Genomic DNA, 12,912 nt, shown 5'->3' on the forward strand with positions numbered 1-12,912 from the left:
TTTTTTGAGATGGAATCTTGCTGTGTCGCCCAGGCTGGAGTGCAATGGCATGATTTTGGCTCACTGAAAGCTCTGCCTCCCGGGTTCACACCATTCTCCTGCCTCAGCCTCCTGAGTAGCTGGGACTACAGGCGTCCGCCACCATGCCTGGCTAACTTTTTGTATTTTTAGTAGAGACGGGGTTTCACTGTGTTAGCCAGGACGGTCTCGATCTCCTGACCTCATGAGCTGCCTGCCTCGGCCTCCCAAAGTGCTGGGATTACAGGCGTGAGCCACCGCACCCGGCCTTAAGAGCTTTTAAAACCATATGCATATACTCACACATGTATTTATTTTACTGAAATGGAATCATCAAGTACATATGTGTTGGTCACCTGTGTTTGTCCTTAATATATTTTAGACACCTTATCCATTAATAAATATGTATCTATAACATTATTTTAAATATGAAAAATATAACATTATATGGATGTATTTAATTAAACTTATTGTTGGACACTTAGTTTCGCTTTCTATTTTTTTATGATAAACCCAGTTTAGATGATCTGCCTAGTAGTTTAATCTTTGCACACATGCTTAATAACTTCCTAAAGATAGAGTTATAAATTTGACACTGGTCACCGAACAAAATGTGCATTTTTAAGGCTTTTGAATATAGTGGACACTTGTGTTTCTTACATTTTAGCTGTGCAGTCTCAAATCTACCAATGAATTTAACTTCTTTTCTAGAGTGGGACGCTACTTCAGACTGCTTTCATGTCAAGATCTGCCTCATCTTCCAAAGTGGGAGTTCCCAGCATCAGGCTTGTGGGGGTGGAAGCTTAATCCGCCTCCTTCCAAAAACTGAAGTGAGTCACTACCAACTTTGTTTCTCCACCCTTGACTGGGTCCATACACATCCCTGCCTTTATTTTAAGGAGGTAGAATCCAGCCTAAAGTCTCCATTCATGTGGAATTGAGAAATGGCATCTGCTCTGGGTCATTCTTACTTCCAGACTAGAATTTATCTCAGCTCTTAAGACACAGCTATCTTAAGTTCTTAAGAGCTAACCTAAGAAATCTTAAACAGTTTTACAGAAGTGGGTAAAATCTCTGCAAGTCTTTGAAGAGTATTAGCAATGAAAATGGTTGTTATTTTTTCAAAAAATAATAACATGAACTTGGAATGGATAGTTATTTTGGCCAGAAGATTAACATGGATTCTCTGACACCTGGGCAGATTCCCCGTCTGATCTGTGTTCCTTCCCATTTGAACACTGGATACCTTTGAGAAACATTCTTGGAGCATGTAGAAAAGCCAGTACATGGGCATGGACATACACATACCCCACTCTTACACTGTTCTTTTTGTTTCTTTTGCTATTGTTACTATCATACCACCACCACTGAAATCTAGCAATGGTTTTAAAATGTGTAATGTGGTCATTTTTGCTGGTCAGAGTACTTTCTAGGCTAAAAAGCAAAGGAAATATAAAGATAAATTTTCAACAACCTGCAGTGGTATATGCTGCTTAAAGTTTATAAAGCAAGGCCGGGTGCTGTGGCTCATGCCTGTAATCCTAGCACTTTGGGAAGCCGAGGTGGTGGATCACTTGAGCTCAGGAGTTTGAGACCAGCATGGGCAACATGGCAAAACCCTGTCTCTACAAAGAAAACAAAAATTAGCCAGGTGTGGTGGTGCCAGCTATTCGGGAGGCTGAGGTGAGAGTATCACTTAAGCCCAGGAGGTCGAGGCTGCAGTGAACCGTGTTCAATGCAAAGCGAGACCCTGTCTCATAAACAAACAAACAAAGACATTTATAAAGCCCCTTCACATATCCTGCAGGTGCTGTACCCAGGGAACTCATTCTACTAAAATTGCTCTTAGTCTAAAGGGGAAGCAATGAGATGAGCTGATTACTCTCTGGGGTTAGGGAATCTATGTTTCTTGTTATGAAGCCCGGATAGTCTGCTATCAGAATGATGGACTGTTTGACTAGACCTACCTGACAGAGTAGAGGAAATATTTCTGATTTTCTCCTCTCCAGGAAGTAAGAATGACATAGAACAGATATCCTCCAGGGGAGAAGGAGACACACATTGTCACAAAAATCTAGGACAAAATGTTTCAGTAAAACTAGCTCCCATAGTAAGTTATCTTACATTCAGCCAATTAGGGATTAATCTTCAAAGGATTCCAGATAAGCACGGGTAATTTGAATCTTGTAAAACATTGTTATAAACTCTTCAATGGTCCCTTCCAGAGAGCTCTGTCTGCCCTTGAGTAGCTAGAAGCACGGCTTTGCTCAAGTCAAGAGCTGCCGTCAGGACAGAAACATCTACTGCCGTCTAGAAGAGTAAAAAGTAGAGAAAATACTAGAAGTTCCACTGTAAAGTGGCCAGGATTTTAATGATTACGGTACCAATAATAAGGAATATAACATGGTCCTTAATTAAGGAATATAACCAGACTGGGTTTCAAATTGTTTTTTTAGGGACTTGGACATAGATTCCTTTAAAAGCCTTATATTTAGTGGTTAGGTACCAGGTTCATCCCTAAAATCTACTAAAACTATATTGACTCAGAAATGGCACTTTCAGTTTCCTTAAGATTCCCTCCTCATCCTACTCCCAGTGGAAACGTTCAATTTATTAGATAATTGGAAAATTGAGACTTGAGGACTACTGAACCAAGGGGGAGTGAGTGGTGGGTGAAGGTGGGACCTTCTGGGTTTAGTAGCACTCAAATTAGCATAAGAATGTGGTACTTCTGGGAGATGACCCAGAAAATATGGCCATCAAAAGCAACAATGTTCATATGTCTGAGTCCCAAGTATTAAATCTATGGGTTAGTGACTGAAGGACTTAGGTTTCTTTCTAATTAAGTTAAATTCCATTAGATAAGATTGATAACTTGGACAAAATTTGCTTTTAAGATTTCGATGAAAGGGACTCTTGTACTACTGTTGCTCCTTATCCCATTCTGTCATCAGAACTTGTGCTGGGCATATAGCCAGTCCCTAGAAATACGTGCTTCATGAATTGAATATGAAGATTAACTAAGATGACTGGCACGCCTTGGTGTAATGGGTCTTTGCAAAGATGAATTCTTCAAGGTGATGATAAGAGGTTTGTCTAAGATTTGAGAAGCACAGTGAGTGTGCCAATGGATTATTAATGAGCACTCACACTTTTAAAAGTAGAGAGTCAATCCACAGCAAAAACTTCAGCACTAATGAGATATAAGGGCTTTGGGCATATTACCTAACCTCAATGTCGTTATCTATAAAATGTAAATAATAATAGCAACAACCGTCATACAGGGTTATTATGAGGATTAAATAAGACAACGCACATGGAGTAATTAGAAGAGTGCCTGGCAAGCAGGAATTAGAGGAATGACTATGCAGATGCATTTATGCAGATGAGCAGACCTCTAGGGTAACTCCGAAAAAATAGAAGGTCCTAGACATAAAGGGGCCATGGGACCCCTACAATGTATATGAATCTTGGCTGAATCATTGTGAACTAGATAAGGACCAGCTAAGATACCTGCCCCATTCCAGAAGGCTTGGCACTGTGTAAGATCCTGCTACTGTGTGGTGTGAGTTAAAAATATATCCTAAAATGACTTTTCCTAACAGTCCAGAGATATGTGACCATGGAATAGAAAGTGGGCTGAATAATAAAAAAGTCATATTTCACAACCTATTTCAGCTATTATTATTAGGGAACCAAATGATATATCCAAATATCAAAGGAGAGAGCAGAGAAGGCACAAAGGGGTTGAGAAGAATCTTGCTCTAAATACATTTTACTGTTCCAGTAGCCATGCCATAATTTCTAGAGGAGCCTATGGGGAAAAATCTGATTGTGAGGAAGGTAGGGAACTTGTTTGAAACCACTTGTGCATAACTATTTTTTTTTTTTGAGATGGAGTCTTGCTTTGTCACCCAGACTGGAGTGCAGTGGTGCGATCTCGGCTCACTGCAACCTCCGTTTCCCAGGTTCAGCTTCCCGAGTAGCTGTGATCACAGGTGTATGCCACCATGCCCAGCTAATTTTTTTGTGTGTGTGTATTTTAGTAGAGACAGGGTTTCACCATGTTGGCCAGGCTGGTCTCAAACTCCTGACTTCAGGTGATCCGCCCACCTAGCCTCCCAGAGTGCTGGGATTACAGGTGTGAACCACTATACCTGGCCTTGTATAACATCTTATATAAGACTGAGAAAACATCAGTTGTTCCACATGAAAAAAATGCAGGAAGTAGTTGTGCCTGCAAGTGAGGAGAGGTAGGGTTATGAGCTTGTTTAACCTCTTAGGAGAAACAACTTTTCCTCAGCCTTTTAGAACAATGCCTTGTACTTGATCACACCATCTTAGATTATGTGGTAAAACTATATTTCTTTAAAAGAATTATAATATTCACATTTTCCTACCAATTCTAATCCTCATCTTCTTTTCATTTATTTGAAAGCAGATCTGGCCGGATGTGGTGGCTGATGCCTGTAATCTCAGCACTTTGGGAGGCTGAGGCAAGTGGATCATGAGGTCAGGAGATCCAGACCAGCCTGGCCAAAATGGTGAAACCCCATCTCTACTAAAAATACAAAAATTAGCCAGGCATGGTGGTGTGTGCCTGTAATCCCACCTACTTGGGAGGCTAAGGTGAGAGAATTGCTTGAACCCGGGAGGCAGAGGTTGCAGTGAGCCGAGATCACGCCACTGCACTCCAGCCTGGGTGACAGAGCGAGATTCCGTCTCATTAAAAAAAAAAAAAAAGAAAGCCGACCAATTCTTGCTGTAACTTCTGAAAAAGAACACAGTGCTCTGGCAGCAACAATGATGACATTCTTCCAAGGGGCAGGATAAGAAAGAGGCAAAACAGCTGCTGGAGGTGGATTTTTGGCATTAGGGAAGTATGAAATGTGAAAAATCACTATCACAGAAGATCATACTTGAAAAGGAGTTAAGAAAAACTCACAATTTAGAGCTACCTGTTTGTGTTAGTCTGTTTTTTTTTTTTTGAGACGGAATCTTGCTCTGTTGCCCAGGCTGGAGTGCAGTGGCCGGATCTCAGCTCACTGCAAGCTCTGCCTCCCGGGTTCATGCCATTCTCCTGCCTCAGCCTCCCGAGTAGCTGGGACCACAGGCGCCGGCCACCTCGCCGGGCTAATTTTTTGTATTTTTAGTAGAGATGGGGTTTCACCGTGTTAGCCAGGATGGTCTCGATCCCCTGACCTCGTGATCCGCCCGTCTTGGCCTCCCAAAGTGCTGGGATTACAGGCTTGAGCCACTGCGCCTGGCCGGTTAGTCTGTTTTTATACTGCTATGAAGATACTACCTGAGACTGGGTAATTTATAAAGAAAAGAGATTTAATTGACTCACAGTTCCAATTTTACAATCACAGACAGATTGTAAGTCTGGGGAGGCCTTAGGAAACTTACAATCGCAGTGGAAGGTGAAGGGGAAGCAGGCACCTTCTTCACAAGACAGAAGGAGGGAGTGAGAGAGAAGCAAAGCAGGAAGAGCCCCTTATAAAACTATCAGATCTATGAGAACTCATTCACTATGGTAAGAACAGCATGGGGGAACCTCCCCCATGATCCAGTCACCTCCTACCAGGTCTCTCCCTCAACACCTGGGAATTACAATTCAAGATGAGAAGCTGGGCGTGCGCCTGTAATCCTAGCACTTTGGGAGGCCGAGGCAGGCAGACTGCCTGAGTTCAGGAGTTTGAGACCAGCCTGGGCAACATGGTGAAACCCTGTCTCTACTAAAATACAAACAACAACAACAAAAATTAGCCGGGTATGGCAGCATGTGCTTGTAGTCCCAGGTACTCGGGAGGCTGAGGCAGGAGAAGTGCTTGAATCCTGGAAGCAGAGGTTGCAGTGAGCCGAGATTGTGTCACCGCACTGCAGCCTGGCGACAGAGCGAGACTCTTGTCTCAAAAAACAAAAACAATTCATGATGAGATTTGAGTGCGGACACAAAGCCTAACCGTATCACTGTTGTACAGTGTAAACAGTCACCTAACTGTGTTAGATATGGCTTCTCAAATGTATTTTCACTACCTTCTCTATATACTCCATCTCTACTCTACAGAATTATAGAAACTGGAAGGCGCAAAACTATACTTCCCACTTTTCACCATCCATAAAAGTCAATACTAGATTAACTGTAAATCTAAGTGAAACAATAACAGTTTCACAAGAAAACAGAAGAATACTCTTATGATTTTGGAGTCCACAAAGATTTCTTAAACTGGAGACACACAAAATAAATAAGCCATAAAGGAAAACATCTGATAAACTGAACTAATTATAAATTATGAATGTCTTCATCAAAATACATTATTAAAACAGTGAATAAAATAAGCCACAGAGTGGGCTGGGCGTGGTGGCTCACGCCTGTAATCTCAGCACTTTGGGACGCCAAGGCGGGCGGATCACGAGGTCAGGAGATTGAGACCATCCTGGCTAACACGGTGAAACCCCGTCACTACTGAAAATATAAAAAATTAGCTGGGCTTGGTGGCAGGCGCCTGTAGTCCCAGCTACTCAGGAGACTGAGGCAGGAGAATGATGTGAACCCAGCAGATGGACCTTTCAGTGAGCCGAGATCACGCCACTGCACTCCAGCCTGGGTGACAGAGCAAGACTCCGTCTCAAAAAAAAAAAAAAAAAAAAAAAAAGAAGCCATATAGTGGCAAAAGATATTCTCAATACATACACCCAACAAAGGACTCATGTCCAGAATAAAGGACTATAAAGAACAAGAAAAGGCAGACAAGCCCATAGAAAATCATACAAAATATATGAATAGGCATTTCACGGAAGAGGATACCCAAGTGACCAATAAACAATTAAAAAGGTATTTAATTTATTTGATATCAGAAAAATGAAAACAACAATGAGATTCAATACACTGCATTAGTCTTTAAAGAGAATGGCTAAAATTTAAAAGATGGAAAAGACCATGAAGATGTGAAAAACTGTTGGGCAGTATCTACTCAAGCTGCACCCCATGCATCAGAGAAATTAGACTTTTATATATCCAGCTGAAATATATGTGTGTGTGTGTGTACACCAGCGTTCATAGTGGCACTAGTTGCAATAATCTCAAACTGGAAACAATCCAAATGTCCATCTTTGGTAGAATGTATAAATTGAGTTATATTCATACAATGGAATACTACACAGCAATGAAAATGAAGATACTATTACTACACACAACATGAATGAATCTCACAAATAGTTGAGTAGGAAAAACCAGTAATAAAATAATACACACTATATCATTCCATTTTGTCTAATGCTTAAAAATAGGCCAAATTGGTCTAGGGTATTAGAAGCCAAGATTACAGTCAATTTGAGGGAGGATAGCACCTAGAAAAGATAACGAAGGGAGCTTCTGGTATAGTAGTAGTTTCTCCCTCCCAATCTGGGTGCTAGCTATATGTAGGTGTGTTTACTTTATGAAAATTCATCAAGCTTTGTGATTATAATTTGTACATTTTTCTGTCTGTATGCGATACTTCAAGAAAGATGGACTTATACTGAGTTAAAACAAAGCTCAATAACTATAATTCTAGGCTGAGCTGCTAATAGGATTTGTTATACAATTTAAATTGTGCCAATCAGATATGATGACATGAAATTTGAAAGGTAAAAGGAAGAGAGAGGCTATTTCCCCTGCCTATTAGCCTGCCTTCCTTCCTTCCTTCCTTCCTTCCTTCCTTCCTTCCTTCCTTCCTTCCTTCCTTCCTTCCTCTCTTTTTACCTTCCTCTTCCCCTCCCTGCTTCTCTGTCTCTCTCTATTTATTTATTTTTTGAGAAAGATTCTTGCTCTGTCCAGGCTGGAGTGCAGTGGCACAATCACAGCTCACTGCAGCTGAGACCTCCTGGGCTCAAAGATCCTCCCACCTCAGCGTCCCAAATGTTTGGGACTTCAGGCATGCACAAATATGTCTGGCTGCCTATTAGTTTTCACTGGTAGTTGTTGATGTACATGCAACATTAAATGTGATTTTTAGTGACCAGACTTTCTGTGCTTCTGTATTGCCACTAACTTCATCGGTGAGAAATGACTGTGATGTCAGCAGTGAACTCTGTAGCTTCCTGACCTCTAGATTGTAGCTGTATGGACTGAACTGCAAGCCCAAGAGCAGTCCTCTTAATGCTCTTACCATTAGAAGAGCTGGAAGAAGGCTTCTCCGTCAGCCTTCTTCCAGCCCTTCTAATGGTAAGAGCATATAATTTTTCAGCATATAATTCTTAGCATTCAGTACCTAGAGAAGTGTCTGCACTGAACCCCAACTGATATATCAGTTAATAACACAACTGATAGGTTATGTAGTAGGTTTATGGTTGGTTGTAAGAATCTTTGGGAAAGAAAATTACCATTGGCAATCCTACCACCTAGGATCATTATTATCATGGGAAAGTTCTGCTTCAGAGGCAACCTAAATCTATGTTGATGTCCTGAAAAGCCATTTACTTCAGAGGATATGCTGGTTTCTGCTGCCATTCAAAAATTATTCTTAAGGCATTCTTTGTTCTCCCTTCACTAGCTAAATAATGCCATGCTTTTAACTTTTCTTTATGTGTTCAGCAGCTTTTCCCTGTTGTGGATATTTGAAAAAAGTATTCATGTAAATACTGCCTATTCTGGTAGGATTAGCTGTCCCTTTCTTTTGGTTATACTCCCAAGTTTCTACTTGCTTATCTAACCAAAGCCCTACATTGCTGACTCAAGTTTAGTTTATAGTCCAAGCCCAGTATCATATTACTATTAGCCAAGATTTCCCATGGGTTGAGGCAGACTTGTAGAAGATTGAAAAATAAAACTTATTTGCCATAAGTAAGACTTTTTATCTGGCCTTCCAGTATAAAACATTCTCTAATATAACAGCTTATAAACAATGAGAATCAGATGCCTAAAAAAATTAGTTAATAGCCAAAGAGAGACTGAATCATGGAATTGTACAGTTAGAATGGACCTTAGAAATAGTCTATATAGGCCAGATATAGTGGCTCATGCCTGTAATCCCAGCACTTTGGGAGGCCAAGGCAGGAGGATCTCTTGAGCCCCAGAGTTTGAGACCAGCCTGGCCAAATGGCGAGACCCCATCTCTACTAATTTTTTTTAAAAGTCTATATATACAACAGAACACCGAGCTCAGATATGTATGCAGGATTCCAGTCCGTACTGAATACTCTTCCAGTATGAATACTCTTCCTACTCCTCAAGGTGTGTGGTCCTCAAACCAGCAACATCAGCACTTACCTGGGCGCTTGTTAGAAAGCCAGAATCTCAGGCTCCAACACCCACTGAAGCAGAATCTGCATGATAACACCCCCATCCCTTCTTGATTTGTATGCATGTTGAAATTTGTGGAGCTAGAGACAAAAGCACCACAGGTGCATGTCTTACTATTTAAAGTCTCGCCTAATTATATTACATAGAAACCTGATCCCTTTTGGACAAGGCCTGCATTATTACAGGTCCTGGTCTAATAGAGTATTTGAATAGCTGGGTTAAAGAAAAAGAAAACTCTCTTTAATAATCTTCGGAAAAAGAGGACATTTATTTGAGCTGTGCTAGTTTTTAATGTACCTATTCAGATTTTAATCCATTAGAAAAATTAATAGCCTATTTGGTAGTAGCATGTCCTGCAAAAATAAGTGCAATAAATTGAAAGTATTTAAATGGATATTTAAACTCTGCAGCCATCGGTGATTTAGTTTTCAATTACATAAAGGTAATTACACTAGAATCCACCTCATTCACCCTTCCGTGAGAAAATGCTGTAGTGTTGTAATCAGCCAATGCTTTCAGGCAATGACTGATCTCCACTCCTTTCTGGCTGGGACCTGAATTCATTTGCTTTAAGCAGTTTAGGGTGTATGCTAGGAATATAAATGATAGAAACACCCTTTGTGACCCTTTTTACAAATGAAGTCGCATCACTATGAAGCGTGTATGTGAGGCTACGTGCCCAGACTCTCAGACTGGGAATAGCTGACACTGCATGCAGATTTGGCCTGCTAGGGAAAGGCAGGTCGGTGGTTTAGGACAGTGCCCCAGCTAGGCTCTTCCCAGACCAGTGGTTCTTAAAGTGTGCCTGCAGAGGAGGCTTCAGGGATGCTGGTAATGTTCTATTTCTTGATCTGGGTGCTGGTTACATGGGTGTGTTCAGTTTAGGAAAAGCCACTAAGCTGTTCACTTACAATAAATCCACCTTTCTATATATATTTTTCAATAAAAAGTTGAAAAGTGCAGAAGGTTAGAGTGCATAAGAGCAGATTTCTGTCCTCCTATCAATCACAGGTAGGTGGTCTGTGTCTCCTACTTTGAGAAACACTGCCCAGAGCAATCTAAAAGGCTACGATCAGGGAAAATTGATGAACACACTTCATTAGCCCAGCATGTTCATTGAGACGGACAGGTAAAACCAAACAAATAATGCCTAATGCAGGGTATACTTGTTCTAGGTGTTACATAAATACATTCTTCTGGTTTTCATAACATCTTTGAGAGGATAATATTAACTAAATTTATGGATGAGGCAAATGGCACACATAGAAGAGGCAGAGCTGAGAGTCCGTGACAGGTCTATAGGACCAAAGTCTATTTTATTTTCACCATCGCTACTACTGGGCAGCTTGAAGAAGCAAATAAGTCACAAGGACTGAGGGATTGAGAATGGACAGAGAAGAAACCTAGGCCTTTTTCCAACATAGTAGATAGTCTTGAAGAATAGATTGCAAATAGGCAACTCTGGTCTTTTCAGAATCCCTGGCAAGCTGATGGCAGTTTCTCAGAGGCAATGTCCTATGGCCAAACCCATAAGACCTCCAAGCATCTGCAGAGTCCTGAAATCCAAGTACAATCATGGGCAACATAATGGCATTTCAGTTCAACTACAGACCTCTTATATGATAGTGGTTCCATGAGATTCGAATACTGTGTTTTTACTGTACCTTTTCTATGCTTAGATACATTTAGATACACACATAATTACCATTGTATTACAATTACTTACAGTGTTCAGTACAGCAACATACTGTACAGGTTTGTAGCCTGGGAGCAATAGGCTATACCACATAGCCTAGGTGTGTAGTAGGCTATACCATCTAGGTTTGTGTAGTCACACTCTGTGATGTTCCTACAGTGAAGAAATTACCTAATGACACTTCTTTCAGAATATATCCCTGTCATTAAGCAATGCATGACTGCATTCTGGACTATGACCCAAACATGACTGGACATCAGAATCACCTTGGGAAGGTTTCAAACATACAGATTTACAGGCTCCACACCAGAGATCTAAATTTAGTAGGTTTGGAACGAGGCCTGAAAAGTTCTTTACAAACCACCCCAGGTAATTCTGATGCCAAGCTTGGCTTGGGAAACACTACCCCAGCCACACTGACTCCATGAAAGAGTCGGACCTGGATTGACCTTGGTAGTAGTTCATCACAAGTCAAATGGAGGGAAGAAAAGGGCCCATTATAAGACACCCTCAAACTGAATAAATGTAACCGGATGTCAAGACAAAAAACAAAGCAGAATAAAAGAAAACTTGCTATCATAAGATGGAAACTTGTGACTAGTTTAGGCCTGCAAATAAAAGGCCTGCACTTGTGTCCCGTGCATTATATGTAACTTGTTTTCTTCCCTGCAGCCTGTTCACAAGGAAATCATAGCATCTAAAGTTTGTTTTTCTAAAAAGCATTATAAAATAAATCATAAACAATATAGCACTTTGATATCTTAGATCTCAAAATGAAATCCTTGGTCTAGGGTGTTTTAGTTTAGAAGTTTGAGAATTTTGAAGACAGCAAATATGGACTTTGCAAAATGTAAGGAGACAATATTGCAAAGATAACAAGATCCAAGGGCACTCTCCTCCTTCCCCCATCAACCTGAACTGGTTTATTCTAGATTAAAACAATGAACTTTAATAACCTAGACTTCAATTTGACCCTAGTGTTCAGTGGTGAAAGTACATAGGTGATTATGTACAGTCAATAACTACCCTATCTCATCTGTCTAGTAGAATAAATAACTAAAACTAGTAAGTTGATAAAGCATTTTTTTTTTTGGAGAGTTAATAACTTACTCTAAAGTAGATTTTAATTACTAGGCCTTGCTAACAACTGACATATGAATTAATTACTTTAAATCACCACCAAGTTCAATCCCCACACAAGTTTCAAGGAGAACTGCACAGCACTCAAACATAAAGGAAATATTAATGACATAAATGATGGAACACAGTCAAGTCTATTATTCATCAGTATGAATGAAAACAAAATACAGTGAGCGATAAAGGCAGACTAGAACTAGAATAATTTGGGTTTACGAAAACCATCTCAAGCCTAAACATGTTCCTGTCCAAAGTCCTTGTCTCATTTCAGGAAACAACACCATGCCTCATTTGTGAGATTAAAGTCCCATGTTTTCTTTCTTTCCACATGTGGAAGTGGGGTAAAGAGATGTTTTAGCCAAGAAATACATTCTAGACCCAAACATTAGAGATATGATCAATCTCCAGGAATTTTATAAAAAGGTAATGTCATATTTCTGGATAAAAGGGAAAAAATGAGCACAAAAAGGATAAATTAGACCATATATCCAGAGATTAAGGAGAACCTCTGTGTATCCTCAGTTTCCCAGCTTATCTAGATTTGTGTTGCTTGTCTTGGTGAAATACCTTTGAAGGGAAAGCATGCTTTTATCTGTGAATAGAGTTTATTAACTAGCTCTGGGAGAACAAATAATTTTGAATGTAAATTCTATTTTGAATTTTTTGACTTAAAAGAGTCATTGTAGGCTGGGCGCGGTGGCTCAAGCCTGTAATCCCAGCACTTTGGGAGGCCGAGACGGGCGGATCACGAGGTCAGGAGATCGAGACCATCCTG

The 12,912-nt window shown here is 40.4% G+C and overlaps 1 long non-coding RNA gene across 1 annotated transcript in view; it reads right to left on the reverse strand.

The window, feature by feature from the left end:
* Nucleotides 1-5,401: 5,401 nt before the first annotated feature.
* Nucleotides 5,402-12,912, reverse strand: part of LOC105513179 — a 29,399-nt gene continuing 21,888 nt past the window's right edge. The window contains exons 4-5 of the long non-coding RNA XR_001001958.1: nucleotides 5,661-5,756; nucleotides 5,402-5,463 (exon numbers count right to left, since the gene is read on the reverse strand). This is a non-coding gene — a long non-coding RNA (uncharacterized LOC105513179). The remainder of the gene's footprint in view (nucleotides 5,464-5,660; nucleotides 5,757-12,912) is intronic.

The sequence above is a fragment of the Colobus angolensis genome, unplaced genomic scaffold (assembly GCF_000951035.1).
Source record: "Colobus angolensis palliatus isolate OR3802 unplaced genomic scaffold, Cang.pa_1.0 Scaffold224, whole genome shotgun sequence".
In the NCBI taxonomy this organism is placed as follows: Eukaryota; Metazoa; Chordata; class Mammalia; order Primates; family Cercopithecidae; genus Colobus; species Colobus angolensis.